We start from the raw sequence: 21,436 nt of genomic DNA on the forward strand, positions 1-21,436 counted from the left end.
GTTGACTAGGTAATGAACCAAATGAGTGAATTCTCTTGGATATATACAGAATGCTTACTAAGTGATGTACCCGGTAGTTTAGTTTTGATTGAACCCCTTGCCATGCCAAATATATTATTCACATATTATTACAGTTCATTACTTCTCAACACCATCAAATACAGCACATACTGAATTTTAAAGATTTCCTTTGTGAAGGCAAGTGCAAGTATTAAGGGACAAATTGCAATTACTCCACTCTTCTCTCTCCCTAAAATCATCTCCGTAATATTATTTCCTGCCATGCTGTTCTACACAAACCTTTTTGTTCCATTTATTGTAGGAATATGGGGAGATTAAGAAATGCACGTCTGTGTCTGTGCAGTCTTTATATCAGATAGCAACAGTATTGTTAGCGTACACTAAGAATGAAAGAAGAATGCAGTAGTTATTTAGTACCTTTATAGGTCTAATTCTCTGTTTTTAATTTTCACCTTCCACTATATTCCACTGTGAAGTTTTTGTGCTTTGGAATGAGTGCATGTGAGGATAGTCCCAAGATGTTAAATATAATTAAAAATACTTCTGTAACAAAGAATATAAATCATTTTTCCTTCTTTAAGAATTCTGCAAGAGAAGTGATAATGATTTATTTTCATATGCTTTAGTTCCCTGGATGCTAATACTTTAACAAAAATCAATATATTGCATATTTCTGAATGCAGCCTATTAATTTGTTGTTCTAACATCTCAGGCTAGTGATCTCTTTGAGTTATCCTTGTTACTTTTCTCATAATTAGGGAGTCTCTTGGAAGAACGCACTTTTTAGTCTCCTGGAGGGTTTTTTGCTCCATTAAAATAGTTTCCAGATAATGATCTGAAGTGAATTAATGATTAATTTTATCAGTAAAATTCAACAAAGGAGATGGGAGAGGAACAATAAAGATGGAAAAGTTAAATCAGTATTGCCACTGGGCACAAGAAACTACTATCAGAAATAGGGATGTACTGCCTTCTTACTCTGATTGTGACTATCCTTTAAAATATTCTTTCTCCAAAGAAACATTTTTCTTCTTTCCATTAGTATTTTGTGATAGTAGTTTGGTTTCCTAAACCAAATGCTTGCCAAATCTGATTGAGATGATGGGCGATGGTTGCAGTTGGGGTTTTTTTAGTGGAGTGGTAGGGTGGGGTTTTTTCCACTGCTTGGTTCCCAATTACATACAAATTCTTCAAGGGAGAGAGCAAGGTCTTAGCGTTCCTTAGTGGAGCTACTGGTCCTGCTCCAAGGGGAGAGGTGGCAGGCAAGGGAGCCACAGCTCCATGCTGGAAGTTTGCTCCATGCTGGAAGTTTGCAGTTCAGGTGGGACCAACAGAGTTTGGCCCCATGAGTAAGAGGAAGGCCCGAAGAGGACTGGGCAGACCTTGCCCTATCACTCATTTGGCACGGAACAGGGACCTGTCTTGAGGACACAGTAAGCAGATTCGTGTACAGATCTTTTTGTTTTACTTTTCTGTCTTTCGTGGTCACTTGGAGTTTCTCTGTTTAAAGATGAAGTACCGGAACTGTTGTTATAGTGAAGTTAGGCTTTTCCTGCGTTTAATGATCTTCCAGTCCTTTTTCCGAAGCTCTTGTATGGAAATATTTGGGCAGCTCCATCTCAAAGCTATGGCAAACTTGGGATGCTCTCACACTTGGCTGCGTTGTCTTGTTCATAGGCAAATTCTTTGCCTTTGGGGGAACAGAATTTCTACTCTCTGAATTTTCCTAGTAGAGAACACAATGCTGTCAGTGTAAAGTAATCCTAAATTTAGTTTCATCAAAGGTTTTGCTGTCAGGTTATTTAGTACTTTCCTTTCACAAACGGATCTCTGTGAATTCCCTGGTTGTGTTTGATTACTGGGGAAAAGAGTTTTGAGGAAAAAGGGAATAATTTTGTTCAGAGCTGCCTGTCCGGTACTCTCCGAGATAGTTCATAGTGGCTACCCTGTGGTTTGTGTGCCCCAAATCAGCACTTGATCACTTGTCTTCACAGCGATGAGGAAATTACACTTAGCGCTGTGCTTGTGTTTGGCAGAGTCACCTGGATGTAACTGAAAGATAACCTAAAAGCACAACTACTGTGCTCAAACTATTGGAATCATTCAATTGCACAGTGGACATTAAATAACAGTTACTGTATGCACTATCAGCAATCGGAGGGAGGCAGAGCAGCACCAGCCCTCTGATGGGGAAGAAATTTGGAAGTGCTGCAGGCAGACCCACAAACTATAGATGATTTACGTAGTTGGGGCTTAACCGTGACTTTGCTGTGCTTGGGTCATGTTTCATTCTTCAGTAGAGCAAATTATTAAATGTTTTATTACCAGATTCATCCCTTCCATTTGCGTCACACTAAGGGTTTGCTGATGACAGCTATTGATCAGAAATCTTAGTGTTCTCTCACCATTCCTCTGATACAGCAGCACTGAACTTAAAATAATAGAATCCAGTAATCCCAGTCTCATAAAGTGGTATTCTACCTTTATATGGCAATTCCTTTACTGAAGCCAGAGCAACAAGAATTTCCCACTCAGTGTGTTGTTCTTAAAATTATCTTAAAATCTTACATCGGTTCATTAGGTATTTTTGTGCTACTATCCCTTCATTGACCTTATTTTTATTGGAAAAAAAAAAAAAAAGTCTTAGAAGAGCACTCGTAAAGATACTGCTGCACACAGTTTCCCTAACAAGTTATGCAAGTCACTGTGAAAGGATTTTGCAGAATCACACTATAAATCCCTTGAATAGGGCTATTGATTTCTGAAGAGGGCTTGCTGGAAAGGGAATGTGCTGCTCATGCCCCCAGAGGTGTTACAAAACTCACTAAAAGGACAATAGCACTGAAGAAGCAACACCAGGAAAAAAATCAATTCCATGGGTGCTTTTTGTTTGTTTGTTCTCAGCTAGATTATACAGGGGAGAGTATATGGGCTAAGCTGTATTATTTCAACTGGGACTGAAAGTTGCTTTCTTTTCATATTGAAAGTTATTTGATGTGCCTGTAAGATGGGTGAGCTGAGCTCTATTGCCGAGCAGATGCGGCAAACAGACTGGGGCTTGTCAGGTTCTTTACTTGGAATGCGTGAACAGGGATTCCTTACACAGCAAGTAAACACTATCTTTATAAAAAAGAGCAATCCAGTCATGTGCCAGAGTTACTTCAACGTGGAAGGTGCTCGTCTTATTCTGCCACCATCTATTGTTTAAGACTAGGGCCGTATGTTCTATCAACTCGTTCATTTTCTGTCTGATACCAATTCATTTATTTTTAATAATAAATGAATAGGAAAGGCATCATATTTGTAGAAAGTAACTGTATTCTTTAAAGTTATACTTTCATCTGCAAGTCATAATTAATGCTTATATTTGTTCTAGTATGCTGACAAATGAGAGGAGGAGAGGAAAAAGAAGGAATTGCTGGAAGAGAAGATGGAGGAAGGTCCCAGAAAAACTAAGCTAAAAATCCCCTCTACTTTATTTTAGTCTCTGATGTGCTGTTGACTTGAGCTTAAGTCTCCGTTCTGTTGTTTTGAGAAGCCATAATTAGAAGTCCTTATTCCTCCATGCCAGGAACAGCAAAGGCAGAGCACCAATTTTTAAATGAAGCTTCTATTTTCATTTCCTTTTTTGCAGTCGTTCCCCAGGTCAATAGGTACTGTACCTATTCCTTCATCTTTGGGGAGAGGGTGTGCACCTCAAGGAATATGTTTTATCAAAGAGATGAGTTTTAGCCTTTTTCCTTCATAGTGTGTTCTTTATAGCATGTATTTGTTTTTGTGTCTATGGCAGCAGATTTTTGAGTGTATTATAATTTGTGATGTTTGAGACCTGCAAGAAAATATTAGATGGCAGAATAAAAATGTTAGTTTTGACTTTTAATTCATGCTAAGGTTCAGGAACCACAAGAATCCTTAGATTCACAACCCCTTAAATAACGTCTTCTTCCTAGCTGACAACATACTGCAAAATGCAATGATTTTAGCAGCAACTGTAGAAATGTTTAATCAGTTGAAACATAAAGGCTAAGAAAAACAAGGCTCTGCAGAGAGGTCTGGACCTATATCTGTGTGGTGGCTTTTGAACTAGCAAAGTCTAACAGCTTTCAGTATTGAATGTGGGGAGATATTGATTATTATTATTGTTGTTGTTGTTGTTAAATTTGGGAAGTTCTAGCTCTTTCTGCAAATCACTTATCTTTTTAAAAAATTGTCCAAGTATGAATGGTAGTGCTAGAAGTATTTCAGAAGCATCTACAACACTTCTAAAAGTTCTACATGATTTTGGAGCCTATTTTGAAAGTATTTGAGGAGCCATGTTTCACCGAATGGGGCTTTTAAAATCCTGAGAAGCGCTTCTCTCTACTCACAGGCAATTGATGATGTTTCAAGGCTGGTCCTTAGGCAGTCTTGATTAGGACAACAATGTTCCAATTCACACTGAGAATCCAGTTTAAAATGTTGGTGTTTCACAGACACTTTTATCCCTCCCTCATACCTGTCTGCAGTCTTATAAGAGGAGGAATATTTTTTTCTTGTATAAAAACTAATCCAGAAAAGCTTCCTCATTTATTAACAGCTATGATATAACTGTTTTCTTTATACTACCAATTCTCATCAGATTTCTAATGGATTTTTTTCCCCAAGACATTTTCTTTCCATTTCTGTCCTCTGATTTCAGTTCAGTGGGAGCTGCAGTCTTGTGTAAGCAGTCTTACTTCAATGCTAACAATGTACACATTTCATCCTGTCTCTTTTTTTTTTAATCTCACATATGTACATTTTATAAAAGTATTTGGGGTACCAAATAGTTTGCAACTTGACTCAAACCTACTCTGGAAGGAAGCAATGCATTTCCATGGTTTCTAGTTTCAGGTGACTACTGGGAAGAGAGAATAAAGGAATAAATGTATTCTTTCTCTGTATTCCTATTCCCAACTCTATTTAGAATTGAAGAATAATTGAGGTTGAAAGAGACTTCTGGGGGCCTCTAGTCCAACTCCTTGCTCAAAGTGGTCTAAGCACATCAGGTTGCTGGGGACCTTGTCCAGGTGAGCTTTGACTGTCTCCAAGGATGGAGATTCCTCATCCGGTCTGGAACCATGCACCAGTGTTTGACCACTCTCTGATGAAAAAACATGATTCCTTTGCTATACGTTGTGGCTGTTGATCCCTGTCTTTTTAGCTGTGTGCCTGTGAGATGATTCTGACTCTGTCTTCTCTACACTCTCCCATGAGGTGGCCTTTTTAAATGAGAAGACACAACCTGTAATAAGGCAAACACAGTTGTTTTGAATAGTTTGTCTTAATCAGAATTCGGTGCTGTTTTGCTGAAATTCTCCAACAGTTTATTCTTTACACTTTTTTCAAATACTGTTATGAAGCAGCAAATGTTTGCTTGATAATTAAGGGTCAGTGTCTTATAGAAGGAATGGAAATATATATAAATGGCTTTTTAACAGTGTACCTACAGACAAACCATTAAATGGGATTTCTCTCGAGGCACACGTTTAATATTGTATTAATGCTTAGATGAGTATTTAGTAATAGTTCAAGGCAGGCTTTTCTTCTTAGCATTGACTGTAGAAGTCAATGACCACAGCCACATAGGGTTACCTGAAAAAGATGCTGTTGAGTGACAACTAGTTGCATTTTCAGGTGCACTACAGCATGAGTAGCAGTGCAGATTTTTGCATATTGCATTTGAGAAGAGGAACTGTATGAAAGTATTCTAATTAACAAATGACATACATAACAGAACACCCATCTCTGAGGTTCAAAAGAGTTGCCAAGGACTAAGAAGTTTGGCAGTTCAGACTCAAGGCATATGTAACACTTCTGAAAATCCTACATTTCCCCAGCCTTTGCCCTGGCATGTCACACCAATCAATCACACGCTCCTTACAGGTTGTCACATGCCATTGTACGTGCTGATTGGCTAAATATGTGCTGGATTATACAAGATGCAAAGTCTAAATTTGACTGAAAAACATAACCACTTTGTCAATATCACTACCTTTTTACTCATCAGAAGTTGTCTGTGGCCTTGCTAACGCTGTTGCAGTCACTCTAACTGGCCTTGCTTATGCTTTAAAACTAAAGTTTCTTGGCAGTGTAATGACAGTCACAATCAAGCCTGAGGAAAACACACGTTTCAGATTGTTTCCACTTTTGAACTTGTCAGAATTCAACATTATCTTTTGGAAACGAGTGTGTGAGGTGCACAGAGGTGAACCTTGGCTCCCCTACAGAAGACTCGGTGAGAGTGAGAAATGACTGAACTGGGGATTCACACATGTTCTTCCTCAGCTGATATTATTTATGGCCATTATTTATGGCCTCAAGTTGCGCCAGGGGAGGTTCAGATTGGATAGTAGGAAAAATGTTGACAGGGAAAGGGTTCTGAAGCCTTGGAATGGGCTGCCCAGGGAAGGGGTTGAGGCACCATCCCTGGAGGGATTTAAAAGCCGGGTTGACCTAGTGCTTAGAGACATGGTTTAGTGATGGTTTTTATCAGAGTTAGGTTGATGGTTGGACAAGATGATCTGAAAGGTCCCTTCCAACCTGGACAATTCTATGTTTCTATCAGTGTAGAAGGTTTTTGCCTTTTAAGTCTGTTTCAGGATTGGGATTTCAGGATGCCAAACTGCTGTTGTCATCTACAGCTGCAGTATGTAATGCAGCTTTGACCGTGGGCTTACATCAGTTTTGTGAGCAAAGTTTCACTAAGAATTTGTCCTCTGTCTGCTATTGCTTGTTGCCTGTGTGATTTGGAAAGCTTACTGGAATCTGCTGATATTACCTGCTCTGATCACAGGCAGTTGTGCGGTAGGGATGTATCTGTCTTGGCAAATCAAATCCTGCAGCACCCGTCAGCAAGTATCATCACTGGAGCTATGCTGTCATTACATTTGACAGCATAAAAAGCATTGATTGCATCAAAAATGATTTGAGTCATCCTCAAGGTCAGTGACAGAGGAGACACGATCAGTATTTGAAGGGAGTTGGAGATTTATTTTTTTTTTTAGTTTTTGGTCTAGACTAACACTGGCATAAAGTCCACACTCAGGAAGGCAGTCAGACTCCTCACTGCATTTACTTTTTGGTGGCCTTGTATATCTGCAAAGAAATACAAATGAAATTATGTGAAAAACATATGCGATGGAGATTAGAACTAAAACTTGTTTTAGTTTTGAGCCCACGTAGCTTTGAGAGGAATTACTGCTGTTGGTGGCTGTTGTTATGTTGCAACTTTTCTTCGAATGACGGGCTTTAGTCCAGTCAGACCTATTTGGTACCAGCTGCATTATGGAGAGTAAAAGAATGGATTTTGGCTGAAAAAAGCTAATTTACATTTGTGGTGGAAAGCTTGCTTGTAACTCTTGAGAAATATTTATTTAAAAAAAAAAAAGAAAACAGCGACCTCCCCTACAGAACTACACCAAAGCAATGCTGCTTTTTTGAACTGCTTTTATGCCCTATGTTAAGTTTTGAAATGATGTCTTATTTTATGGCTGTTTTTCTACATGCAGCTTCCAGCATGATGCCAAAGTCATACAAAAGCTGCTACTCTTGACAACACTGCAGTAGGAAATGTCCTCATGCTTTACTTCTTTGACAGAAACCAAAGTGAGGAAGGAGATCTCTGCTTCTGTGTTGGCCTCTGGCAGTTAATTTGGTGACTATGTTATGCCTGAACTATAAACAGGATCAGATCTGAAAACTCCCTGTTGATCCCTGGTGTGGCAGAGTGAATCTGGAGGAAAGTCACATGGAATCACTGAAGTTGGAGGGAATAGGGTTTTGGGGAATAGGATTTGGCAGTGACTCCAGCCTACAGCTCCTGGCTGCACTGAACGTTTTTCCAGGCTAGGGATTAATTTAACTCTGCATGGCTTTATAATATCAAACTGCTGAATTGCTTGTAGCTACATACTGTGATAATCCTGAATTGAGCTCACTCTGAATAACTACCACACTGCTTTCCAACGGGTCACGGATATGCCTCCTACTCAAAGTAAAACACAATAGCAGAATAAATATATATAACTCTAAATAAAAAACTCTAATATAAAAATATCTACAAAATATATATAATTACTAAAATACCTAAATATAATATTTTAATAATATGCATATAGTTGTTGCTTATAGCTGCTACCTTTACATAAAATGTGAAAATATGAGGTAATGAAATCAATCAGATATCGTTGACCTGTTTTGATTGTTCATACCCTTCTGCACATTCTCCCCAAACATCGCTTGCTTCCCTCAGGTCTCTTCTGAAGGTTTTATGAATCCCTTGAAAACAGTCAGGTGAACCCCAGGGATTTGCAAACAGAAGGCTGGAAACTGCATCTGTGGGTCTCAATAGCAAAAATGACCTCTTGTACTCCATAAACTCTGTGGATTTTTGCTTCTGTTAGGGCTGCGTTTGAACCAGAGCATTTCTTCAGACACTCCAAATCCTCCATCTGGTACCTTGTATCCAGGAGACACAGAGGAAAGACAAAGTTTGATCTTATATGTATATATAACAGGCTTGATTCTGATTATACATCTCTGTTGCTTCACTGACTTTGGTAAAGAGGGCCTCTCTGTATTTCTCTGATTTCAGAATTGGGCCTGAAATTGATAGCGGTATCACAAAAAGGAAAATACCGTGAGGAACTAACACTCAAGAAAAATGGCACAGCCTGGTTTTGAAAATGGAATTAATTTATTCACCAGCTCCCCGAGCAGTGAAGCAGAAATGAGTGGATGGGATGAGAAGTGATAACAGTGATGAAAGCTGTGGCATCCTTCTGTAGGCAGACACTAAGGCTTCTTTTAAAAATGTGCAGTGAGGTTTGTGACACCAAGTCACCATCTTCTGAGAAATGTCTGGATTTCTGAAGTTAAGCTTGAGATTCAAGGAAAAAAAAAAAAAAAAAAAAAGATTACATATCTTCTGCCCTCTCCCTCAGTCTTGTCTTTCATATTCTGCTGTTCAGCATTGGCCGGCAGCAACAGAATCAGGTTTGGTCTCTGGGAATCCTGATTAAAATTACTGAGTTCAGCTCTCCCGCTGGAAAATACAGCAAGATAACAATTCTGGTTGGGTGCTCTGAAGTTAGTCACAAGGGTGGCCTTTCTGCTAGCACGTGGTGTGCAGCACCCAACGCTTGTTTCAGACTGCGGGTCACCATTGTGACCGCATTAGCTGAGCTCTTGTCTAGAAACTGGAGGAAAACTAACCACGTTTTCTGATGGCAGTGAGTTAATCTCCTGTGCTTGTATGCTTAAATCAGCTTGGCAAACAAGATTTATGCTGCAGGGCAGCAGTGCCACTGTGACGTGGTGGGTAGAGCAGTGTGCGGTGCTGCGTTCCTCGGGTATAAGGCTTTTTCGGTGCTCTTTCCTCTGCTGAAATGAGTGTCAGACCAGCTCGTTTCTTCCCGTTCCGTGCTAATGCTTGCCTCCAGCTTGGGATCGTTCAAGCTTGCTGGATTAGCACGGCCTGATTTAAGCAGTCGGTTTTTATATGGTGACCTGCAATTTTTTTAGCAACAGCTTGTTGCTCCCCGCCACCCGCTGCTCTGGCTCACCATACCATCCTTGCTAACCTTGCTTTTCTTATTTCAGCTCTTAGCGAGAGGGCATGCAGTACTGAGAGCTAACACAGTCCCCTAGCACGTCAGTGACCCCGTAACAGCTTCTCCCAGCTCATACCTTAGAGCAGGCACTTACGTAAAGCTCCCTCCTCCGTTTTCGAGGTTCTTTGCTTTTGTACCCTGCTGCTGGAAGCTCTTGGCTTGGATTAGGGGGGTGAGCCTTCGCCCAGGCATGTGGGGGTGATCTGTGATAATTTCATACATTATCACAAATGGCAAGCTCTCTTCTTCTCTGTGATAATTGTATCACTGCCTATAAGAAATATCTCTAGCTTAGTAAAATAGCTCGTGAAGAGAAACATGTTAATGGCTGCCAATTTGTCCTTTTTGCTTATTATTCCTCCTTTTTGCTAGATGCTAGCAGAGAGCTTCTCTAGTTCTTGGCTCCCTGTCCTCTGAAACTCTTTGAGATTTTGCTTTATGCACTAAGCTTATGCACACAATATATAAATGTATTTAAATAAGCAAAACTTTACCAGAATGGGGAGGGAGAGAGAAGCATAGAATATGTCAGATGTGGAAACCTGAGCAATCCATGTCAGGAGATACTTTTAAGACCCTGGGCAGACTAGCAAACACCCTTGGCTGTATCCCCTTTCTGTAAACTGGGTCTGACTGCAGCAGCAGCCAGCTCCTGCCCGCCTTCTTTGTCCTTGATTGCATGTTCTTCACAGCATGGCCATCAGGCTCAGAGTAGCCCAATCTATGGCTAGATCCATCTCCTGCTTCGAGAAGGGGCATGGGGAGCCACGTTTAGAGCATTACTGTTCAATGATCAGTGAGGATTCTCATGTCACTGAGTGAAATCTTAACACTTTGGAAACCAGTGAAGCTACCACTGCAAACTGCAGCGAGGCCATGATTACACGTGTAAGTTTTAAGAAAATTTTTGAGTTATCCTCAGTCTTTGCAGTCGTATCCCCCGAAATCTGTGTTTTACCATCTCCCAGGAACATTAAGAACAAAAGAGCATCTGTCCGCAGAAGCAAGGCTGGCAAAATGATAGAGCTTCTAAACCATACTTTCAATAACCGTACAGATTCACTGTCCTTTGTGCTGGTTTCGCTGCTGGCATTACTTCCAGATTAGTGGTATAATTCTCTCTCTCCTGTTCCTATTTCTGGAGAATCTATTTCAATGTCTTGCTGCATCTGTTTCCTTCTCCATTCTGCTTAGTTTTTCATCCTGTTACACGGTTCCAGCAGCTGTTGGGGTACTCAGAACTGTTGAACCCTTTCAATTGGAGTAGTAGATTTTCCCCATCTCTGCTGATAGCTAATAAGGCTTCATTTTGCCCGGGTCATTCTTCTACTTGCCTGCTTAATGTTTATGCAGCGACTATGTTTGCATTTTCTGTTTGTACTGCCGTGACATTCAAAGACACTAGTAAAGTTCTAAGCCTCATTGAGCCAGCACCCTACAAAGCCTAAGTAAATGGGAAAACACGGTATGTATCCCAAAGAGCTTTAATTCTTATGTGATTAGATTTTTTTAAGGACTTTATATATAAGTCACTCTATCAGAATGTGAAAAAGAAGTTGTCTGAAAAGAAGAAGAAAAGACAATCTCCCTGGCTATGGTTGAGGTCATAACTAGTGTGAGCAGCCTCCTGCCACCCTCCTCCTCTCCTGTTCAGCTTCAGCATTGGTGAGCAAATAATGAGAAACTTTCCTGCAACCTCAGAGCACCACCTATAAACCCAGATACTGTTAAATAATAATATAGACAACTCCTGCATATAATTCAGAGGATAAGTACACTGCAGAACTCCTCAGTTACACACACTACAGATGTTTTTCACGGCTGTTTCTTTTCTTTCTGTAATAGCTCTAGCATTTTGTTGAGTGCATAGCACAGGAAAAGTGACCAGCATTACTCTAAACTGGCTGTTATTAGCTGAAAGTGGGGTCTTACTAAAATATTCAAACACTATTTCCTATATTCTGCGATTATAGTATTCTTCATAGATGTTTGCAGATTTCTAAATTAGGATACTATGCAATTATGAAATGGAAGTGCTTCATGAATTTAATTTTCTGATATGGAAAGCGTAAGGGAAAAATACTAATACTAATACAGTGCAGTTTCCAGGATAGTTTAGCAAAAGTTACTGTTAAGTATTTTAAGTAAGCTCTGCAGGAACAAAGACCCACTTGTGCTGCAGCCCACTTGCAATTTTGGCACCCACATCGCTAAGAACTCTGTGGCGCTCTGTGAAATGTTTCTTTTGTAAAAGGATCTTTGAATTCTTCCTCCCCCCCTGCTGTTTTCATCATTCAACAACTGCCTTCACAGCAAGACACCATTTTTCTTCTTGGCCTCATCTTACTCATTCAATACCCACCTGTAACAAGCCAGGCAGGTTTTCTACAGACAGACAACAGTGTTATTTGAAGTAGACTTCTCTCAAAGCAGCATCTCTTTGTGCCTTTGTAGACAAGGTCTTAGAAAGCCATAGATCTTACTTGGGGAAAAAAAAAAAAGCGTGTGTGTGTATATATATATGTGCACGTAGCTATATTTTTCAGATTGTGCCATTAAATCTTACATAAAAATGAACTCCTATAATACCTTCTTATTTAGAATTTATATAGGTAATAGAAAAGTATAGAGGCGAGTGCCCATATGTGTTGCATCAAAGAATGTGATAAAATATATGTACTTACCAGATACCGATATGTCAAGGCATGCAACGTGTGTGCTAAGAGTACCTGTAACTTGGAAGAGGATGACAGTGACATGCTACTACTACTAACAGTGACAACTGTGGGTAGCTGTTTGCCTTTTTGTATAGTCTCCAATTCTTTGGTTTGGGAGCGTGCTGAAGGGATGACCTACTTGCAGGAATTCCCAATTGGGAGAAATGCCAAAAGCGTGGGAGGGTGAATCCATCCTTTTACAGAGAAGATTGTAATGTGAATGCTCTGCCTTAGCTTAAAGACCCTCCTGATGCTATGGGTCTTTGTTAATTGGCCTGCTTGGAGTGTTTGAGGGGTCATGCGAGTGCTATGATTCTAGGATATTACTAATGGCCCCTGAAACTGTAACATTTTTCTTAACTATTTTGTTTCGTTCCCTCAAGGTTTACATTTTCATTTGCTTTCACGCAGAAAATAAATTCCATGAAAGGGAAACTCTTAAGAAATAACCTGTAGGAAAGAATATGGTATACCTGGGGTAACTTCTTCAGTTTAGGAGCATGAGGATTGCATCACTGGAGATTGTGCCTATCAGTAAATTAAATAAAATACAAACCAAGTTTGGGAAATTAAATTCATTTTAAAGATAATGGAAAATTCTCATTTTCCTTGCTGCTGTAATCACGCACACTTTAATTGTTGCCTGGAACAGTCAATATCTTGTAAGGAAAATGAACGTCCCCTTCTTATGGGACATTGCTCAGCTTTTAGGGATACGTGGTAGCCTGCTCTACTCTAGCCTGGATTTAGTCAGTTAATGCCCGAGCTTGTGTGATTCAGGGGATGTCTGCTCTGAAGAGATCGCTTACAGCTACCATTACCGTTGACCTGTGTTGTAATGGCTATGCTGAAGTCATATGTAACTCTTCTAATACACCTTGGGTTACATCAAAAACATCCCGTGACTTAACTCCACTGAACCGAATGGAGTATTCTAGCTGGATTTCAACCCGGCCCATTACATAGTTTACTTTTTTTTTTTGGTAGTATTTACATTATGTTCATCTTTATTTTACATGGGCAAACGTGGTTGAAATATTTGTAGCAGGAGGAGGCAGCTGTGCACTTCGGTGCTGGAGATGCCAGACTTTGGTATAACAGAACAAGTAGCTTGGAACAGATAATTTTGCCCAACTTCATTTATTAATCAGTTTGATTATTTCAGTTTCTCCAGTTTTGCAAATTAGACATAATCAGATTCGCTTAATAGCGTGATAGATCTCTGTGTTAAATTATACAGAGCAATGTTATTCATAGGTCCTTTTAATTTCCCCATATAGACTAATCTTATTAATATTTATCTTCTCATCTTCTTACAAATTCAGAGTATGGAATCTCTGTCTAAATGAAGCTACTGTTCATACAGAGATCTCCTTTTTTCTTTAAAGAAAACAAAGAAATCATATTAGCACTTAATGTTATGAAAAGCTTAAAGCAGAAAAAATGTAATTAAGCGTTGAAGTATTATTAATGACACCAGTGTTCGAAATGTTTGTGTTGTCAAAACAACTGGCAGGAGGGATGATAGCATACCGAAGGTTAAGCCTCACGTTCAGAAACACCATACCATCTTGGGTCTCGGCCTCTGCAGTTATGTTTAGCTACAGAAATAGTGTTGTTAGGATGGTTAAGAAGTAATGTCCTTGGATGCTGATGGATTTCCTGCCGAGGTCCCAAATGACCTAATGCCTCCTTTCACCCCTTGGTTCTATTCAACGCTACCAGAGGGGTGGGGGGGGGAGAGTCGAACAGGTATCTTTAAAAATGCAGGGTATGACCTAAGGATGACTGTACCTTCTTCCAGTGCTGTGAGTTGGGTTTGCTGCTTGAAACATGAGAAACTGTAGAGCCAATCCGTAATATGTTCACTGATAAACACAGCGTGCTACTTGGATGTTTTTAAGTAGCTAGATGACTTCATTTATTACTTACGCAATCTTCAATCCCTGTCTATAACAAATGTTTTGTAAAGCAATTAGGCACATGCCCAAGTTTCTCCCTTCCCAGTAAAGCACTTCAGTGCGCTCTTAAACCCCTTGGTTTCAGCTCTTGTTTTGATCAGCAGGAGGTTTTTCAAAGGCAAGAGGCTGTCCTTATCTCACAAATAGGCTAAGCTACCTTATGGCAGAATAGTCCTCAAAACTCTTTGTTATACAAAATTTTAATTTTCTTCTCCTTCCCCTGCTGCAGTGGTCGATGACCTTAGAACACTTCCTTTCTTACCTCTGCATTTGGGAAATACTGATTCTAACGATTTCGCTTCTGCTGTAAATTCCTTCAGATTAACAGTGAAAATTCTCTGTGTTTTCTGTGCCCGTCATTGCCTCTGTAAATTTTCACATTTATGCATCAGCTTGGTTAGGACAATTCTTCTGGGTGTCACAAACAAAGCAAGGAAGATCAAACACTCTTTAAAGCATGAAGGAGTGCCTCATATTGCTTTCTATAATTTTGTCCAGAAAGACACCACATTGAATGAGATTGCAAATTCTTGTAGCTAGGTGGAAACTTTTTTCCTTTTATCCCCTCTTTGCCCTGAATAGCTAGGGAAATTTTGGGGTGAAGATGAAGTACGCTGTATCCAGGTTTCTCAGCTGACTGCTTTAGATTGAGGATGATGCCACAGATTTTTGACATTCAGGCATCGTTAGGGTCATCTTTTCTGATGTCCTTTATAGCCCTGGCTAAAGATCCACATTTGGTAATGCTGAAGTAAATTGTCTCTGAAAATACCCATTCATGATGTAGAAACGAGAAAGCATAATACATCTCTCTGGAAGCTGTGCAAGTGTCTGCTCTCATAGTATAAAAATGTGCACTCCCAAGTAATTTCATCTAGATTTGGATCTCATAATGAGTTTTTCTGCCAGATTAAAGTGTAATGACCAAGGAGGGATAACAAGCAAGATTAGGGATGTGGAAAAAATTTCGTATGAAAGAGTGAGAAGATTGATACTGTTCACTATGGAGAAGCAGTAAATAAGAACACGATATGAAAAGGTCTCTATCATTTGTTATTGTGAAGCCAAGAGGGGGCCCTTGCATTTGCTCCTTCTCCCATGACAACAGGAGGCAGAGATATTCATTTAAATGAGACCTAACATCTCTTTGAAAGGAAATTACATATTTTTCCCCAGCACATACTTTTAGCTGTTTCAAGATTTCACTGAAGCTAGGAGATTAGAGAGATATTTTTTGAGAAGATCTTCTTATTCATAAAGACAGAATATCCTATTATATATCCAGTGTGACAACACTACAAATAAAAGCAAAGCCTAAAAATCTCAAAATATTTGGAAGAATCATAGTGTTTCAGAGCCTTGGCTCACAAGCAAAGCTCTTGTATTTTTAGACATTTGCTCCACATAATATAAAATGTTGAGAAGAGTCAGAGGGGTCAGAAACATAGAAGACTTTATGAAAATATCAACTCTGGATAATGTTCTGCTTGTAGTATCTTCATAAATACATAAGCAGTTTATGTGAACACCAACTGTATATAATATATTATACTGTATCCAATATGTAAAACAATAAGGGAAGTTTTGTATAATCTTTGTACTACATGCCTGAAAAATTCTTAATTTAAGAGTTTAAGAAGGGAGTTTCCATTATGTGGTTTATGTTTGGCTGCCTTGAGGAAACCCTTTGAGGTGGCCATTCAGCCACAGCATCTTGTTTCAGGTGGGCTAACGAACTTTGGTAAAGCAGCTAACATGTTCTGACATCCTTTGGCCTGTTTTTCTTACATGTCAGATTTTTTTAAGGTTAAATAAATTATCTCTTTGTGTTGTATTATGAATGTGAAAGGTTTTTCTTTGTGAACTTAAAAATGAGTTATTTGAAAATAGGGATAAATTGTGTCTCCCGGCATGCATGTAAGTAGGTATTTAGTCAAGACACCAATAGTTTTCATGTTCAATTTACATAGTGCTTGAGGTCTAGCATATTTCTCCCAGAGAACTTGTCTGATGTTTTAATTTTCTGCTGTCTTCCCATATTACCAGTCGAGATGATGTGATACTGAAGCTCTTAGCATGCTTTGGTTATTTACGGATAAGACAAGTAATCTAGAAACTTGTCAAAAAAACCAAAAGAAAACAAAATAACCAAGCATCTAAACAAACCGTAAATGAAAAGTGTATCTGGTAGGCTTAGGAAGGTGGCTCCAAAAAATGACAATCCACTTAAAAAACCCCAACAACCAAAAAAAGACCTCACTAGTAACTACTTGTAGAAAAGGCTTGACAGGTCTGAGAAGACCTGGAGCAGATGAGTCAGCACGTGTTTTATCCTACATTATGTTTTGCGAGGAGGACTACTGGTACTTTCTGACTACTTAAATTGTCCAGCCGGGCTCTGGTATTTTGGTTGTACTGTTAAGATCCTTGCTCCAGTAGAGTAGTCACACTCATTTGGTGTTATTTAACACCAAATTGGATGTTAAGAACAATAAAAAGAATTTCTATAAAAGTAACAAGAGGAGGACTGGGGAGAATCTCCATCCTCTATTGGATGTGGAAGGTAACATGGTGACAAAGGATGAGGAGAAGGCTGAGGTACATAATGCCTTCTTTGCCTCAGTCTTTAGTAGTGGGGTTGGTTGTTCCCCGAGTACCCAGACCCCTGAGCCAGTATATAGGGGCGGGGAGCAGAATGAGGCCCCCGTAACCCAAAGGGAGGTGGTGAGGGACCCGCTCCAACACCTGGATATAAACAAGTCTGTGGGGCCGGGTGGGATCCACCCGAGGGCACTGAGGGAGCTGGTGGAAGTGCTCGCTGAGCCACTTTCCATCATTTACCAGCAGTCCTGGCAAACTGGGGAGGTCCCAGCTGACTGGCGTCTAGCAAATGTGACGCCCATCCACAAGAAGGGTCAGAAGGATGATCCGGGGAACTCCAGGCCTGTCAGTCTGACCTCGGTGCCTGGGAAGGCCATGGAACAGACCATCCTGAGTGCCATTATGAGGCACATGAAGGTTGCCCCGGTGACCAGGCCTGTCCAGCACGGGTTCATGAGAGGCAGGTCCTGCTTGACAAACCTGATCTCCTGCTGTGACAAAGTGACCTGCTTGGTGGGTGAGGGAAAGGCTGTGGCTGTTGTTTACCTGGACTTTAGTAAGGCCTTTGATACAGTCTCCTACAGTATCCTCCTGGAGAAAGTGGCTGCCCGTGGCTTGGGTGGGAGGACTCTCCGCTGGGTTAAAAACTGGCTGGAGGCCGGGCCCAGAGAGTGGTGGGGAATGGAGTTAAATCCAGTTGGTGGCCGGTCACGAGTGGTGTCCCCCAGGGCTGGGGACTGGGGCCGGTTCTCTTCAACATCTTTATCAATGATCTGGACGAGGGGATCGAGTGCACCCTCAGTCAGTTTGCAGAGGACACCAAGTTGGGTGGGAGTGTCGACCTGCTGGAGGGTAGAAAGGCTTTGCAGAGGGATCTGGACAGGCTGGATGGATGGGCCGAGACCAATGGGATGAGGTTCAACAAGGCCAAGTGCCGGGTCCTGCCCTTGGGTCACACCAACCCCCTGCAGCGCTCCAGGCTTGGGGTAGAGTGGCTGGAGCTGCCTGGGGGAAAAGGACCTGGGGGTGTTGGTGGACTGTGGGCTGAACATGAGCCAGCAGTGTGCCCAGGTGGCCAAGGCGGCCACCAGCATCCTGGCCTGTGTCAGGAAGAGCGTGGTGAGTAGGACTCGGGAGGTGATGGTCCCCCTGTACTGGGCACTGGTGAGGCCCCACCTCGAGGGCTGTGTCCAGTTTTGGGCCCCTTCCCACAAAAAAGTCATTGAGGGGCTGGAGCGGGTCCAGAGAAGGGCAACGGAACTGGTGAGGGGTCTGGAGAAGAAGTCTTGTGAGGAGAGGCTGAGGGAGCTGGGGGTGTTCAGCCTGGAGAAAAGGAGGCTGAGGGGAGACCTTCTTGCTCTCTCCAACTCCCTGAAAGGAGGCTGTAGCCAGGGGGGGTCCGTCTCTTCTCCCAAGTGCCAGGCGATGGGACAAGAGGAAATGGCCTCAAGTTGCACCAGGGGAGGTTCAGATTGGATAGAAGGAAAAATGTTGACAGGGAAAGGGTTCTGAAGCCTTGGAATGGGCTGCCCAGGGAAGGGGTTGAGGCCCCGTCCCTGGAGGTATTTAAAAGCCGGGTTGACCTAGTGCTTAGAGACATGGTTTAGTGATGGTTTTTATCAGAGTTAGGTTGATGGTTGGACTAGATGATCTGAAAGGTCCCTTCCAACCTGGACAATTCTACGTTTCTGTGATTCTGTGATTTAACTTAACAGTCACCTTCCTGACTACAACACTGTAGTAGGCTTAATATGCAGTAATTGAATCGACTGCATGTAGGTGCTGGAAAGGTTAATGGAGAACCTTGCAAAGAAGGAAAGCACAAGAAGTTATGCACTGTCCTTCACCCTCCCCAGAACCCTCCTCCCAATTTACTGAGGCTTTCAAGTGAACCCTTTGCAGTGATGCAGCAGTGCACCCTGCCCCGTGATCCTGGGGCTGTTCCCTGAGAGGCAGCCGGCCCATAGACAGGCAATTTATTTCAATAAGGAGAATTAGGAGGAGAAACCAGGCGGGACCATGAGCAGCTAACTTTTTCACAGGCACTGGCTGTTTTGAGTAGGCTTTCCTTTTCCTGAAAGGCAGCTGACAAAGCCAAAGAGCAAAATTTTATGAGTGTCTGGCCCTACATTATTTTTTTCTATTTGAAATAGGAAATTGATATTAATTTTTCTATTTTTGTTTTGTTTTGTTACTGTCATATTTCTTAAAACCTAACATATGTTGCATTCTCTTTGAGCTGAAATTCGGCCTGTAGTAAGAATTGCATCAGGTAACTGGGTTCTCGTTCTTCAGTAAAGTCATGTTGTTACATTTATTGGGTTCGGCTTAAAATTTGTGACTTAAGGCTTTTAATTAGAAAGTGTAATTTGAGTTTTCAAAAAACCAGAACACAAATCCTTGCAACTAACACATGAGTATCTCATAAACTGTAAAAATTGAATCAAAATGGAAGTTCGAAAAGCTGCATTTCCTTCTACAAATGAGTGTAAGCCAATATCCACTAATGTTATGGCTTCTGCTTGAGTGGCAGAAAATAAATTTTCTTTAAAGGACCCTAAACATTTCAATTATTAAAATAAGCAACTTAAAACTTAAGTATGTATGTTCTAATCGTCATGCATATGATGAAACTCCAGCAAGAAATAGAAGATCTCAATAGAATAAAGTCGTAATTTACTAATAATTACTTTTGCCTCAGTGGTGAGGGGTTTTCTTTACAGAGTGTTTTAATTCAATCAGTATCTTTCTTTATGCTTTGTTTAGGTAGAAAGCAGGTAAACCAAGCGTGCTAGCTCAATTCCTGGTTGTAGTAAGACTAACCCTTTGGTGAAGGAAGAGATAAGAGACACATTGAATTGTTACCAAGAGTTTTCAGCCACGTTAAAAAAAACAAAAACCCACACTTGATGTGGATCTCGCAAGAGGGGTTTCTTTCTCAAAGGGCAGCATTGAGGTTCAGGCTGGATATTAGGAAAAATTTCTTCGCGGAGAGGGTTATGAAGCCTTGGAATGGGCTGCTCAGGGAAGTGGTTGAGGCACCATCCCTGGAGATACTCAAAAGACTAGTTGACATGGTGCTCGGGAATATGGTTTAGTCATGGTGGTTTGTGGTTTTTTGGGGTGTTTGGGGGGGTTTTGTTTGTTTGTTTTTTGGTTTTTTTGGGGTTTTTTGTTTTGTTTTGTTTTTTTAAGGTTGGACTAGATGATTTTAAAGGTCCCTTCCAACCTAGACGATTCTGTGATCCGTGTGTCACAGGAGAGAGCGCTTAGAGCAGCATGGTTATTGTAGGGGTCCAACGAGGAATGGAGAGAGGAGAAAAAGGATTGCTTTTTGCAGTCATATGTCAGTCTTTTCGGAGGAGGAGCGCTCGCATAGAGCCTTGCTAACGCTTGTCTCATCCCTACTCACCCCTTGATTCTTACTCTCCAGAGTTTAGACAGCACAATTTTGAATCCTTTGCCTGTAAATTTTGCACTGAGTCATAACAAAGCGTGCGGCTGCTCAGGGAGAGAAGTGCATTACAAGGAATGAGCCTGGGGATCTGGGAGGAAAGAGAGGCGAATTTGCTGTCTTGTTACCCCCAGTCAGGAGCTCCGGTGTGATTCGTTCAGCTTTGTGGGAGACCAGGCTATGGCTCAGCTTTGAAAGCAGGGGCTTATTTAACAGAATGTACATGACATTTCTGCAGCTGATACGTAATTACCCAAACAATTGCTCTTCACAGGCAGTTACGTTGCTTTCCTGTCCTCTCTGCACTGGGTGATGGCTGATGTCAGGGTTCCTGTCTTTCACGTTCCTTTTTGCTGCACTTTGGGTGATTCCATAGTTCACCTCTTAAATTATTTGGCTAATAGCTCCTAACATGTAGCTAGATTATACATGCCAATTCCCTTAGAAGTCTAATTGCTGACATTGTGTGCTAATGTTGCTAAATATATGATTAGCTATAACCAGTAGCAGCCTACCCACTAAGCTCCAGCAATCCTAGTCATTCCACTCCTTTCCTCACATAGGAATGAGAGCAAAGCTTCCCCAATTTCTGCACCGTACATGTCTGCAATCTTTTTGCCAGTGTTTTGGTCTTCATTTCCTTTTTTTCTCCCAGTGGTAGCACTTGAGCAACTAAAATAAATACGAACCTCAGACCTCCATACTTCAATGGCAAAGCTTCATTTGGAGAGAATGGTGATGGAAGAGAAAATTAGCAAAAGGAAACGGAAGTTTCTGTGTTCTAGGAAGCGAGTGTACTTGAACCTGCTCATAAAATAGTTTAGATACATTTCCCACAAAGGGGTATCTTGGTCTGGATTCTCAGCTGGTGTGGTGAAAAAAGGTCTAAGCAGAAAAGACAAGATTTGAATGGTATGTCCTAGGAAATAATATTGACCACCATGAGCAGAAAACTGATACCAAAGAGTCTTCAGTGTAATGAATGAGGAGAATATTAATCCTGAAATACTTATTATCTTAGACTTTTCCAGCAAATATGGCTGAATTCAT

The sequence above is a fragment of the Numenius arquata genome, chromosome 10 (genome assembly GCF_964106895.1).
Source record: "Numenius arquata chromosome 10, bNumArq3.hap1.1, whole genome shotgun sequence".
Taxonomy (NCBI): domain Eukaryota; kingdom Metazoa; phylum Chordata; class Aves; order Charadriiformes; family Scolopacidae; genus Numenius; species Numenius arquata.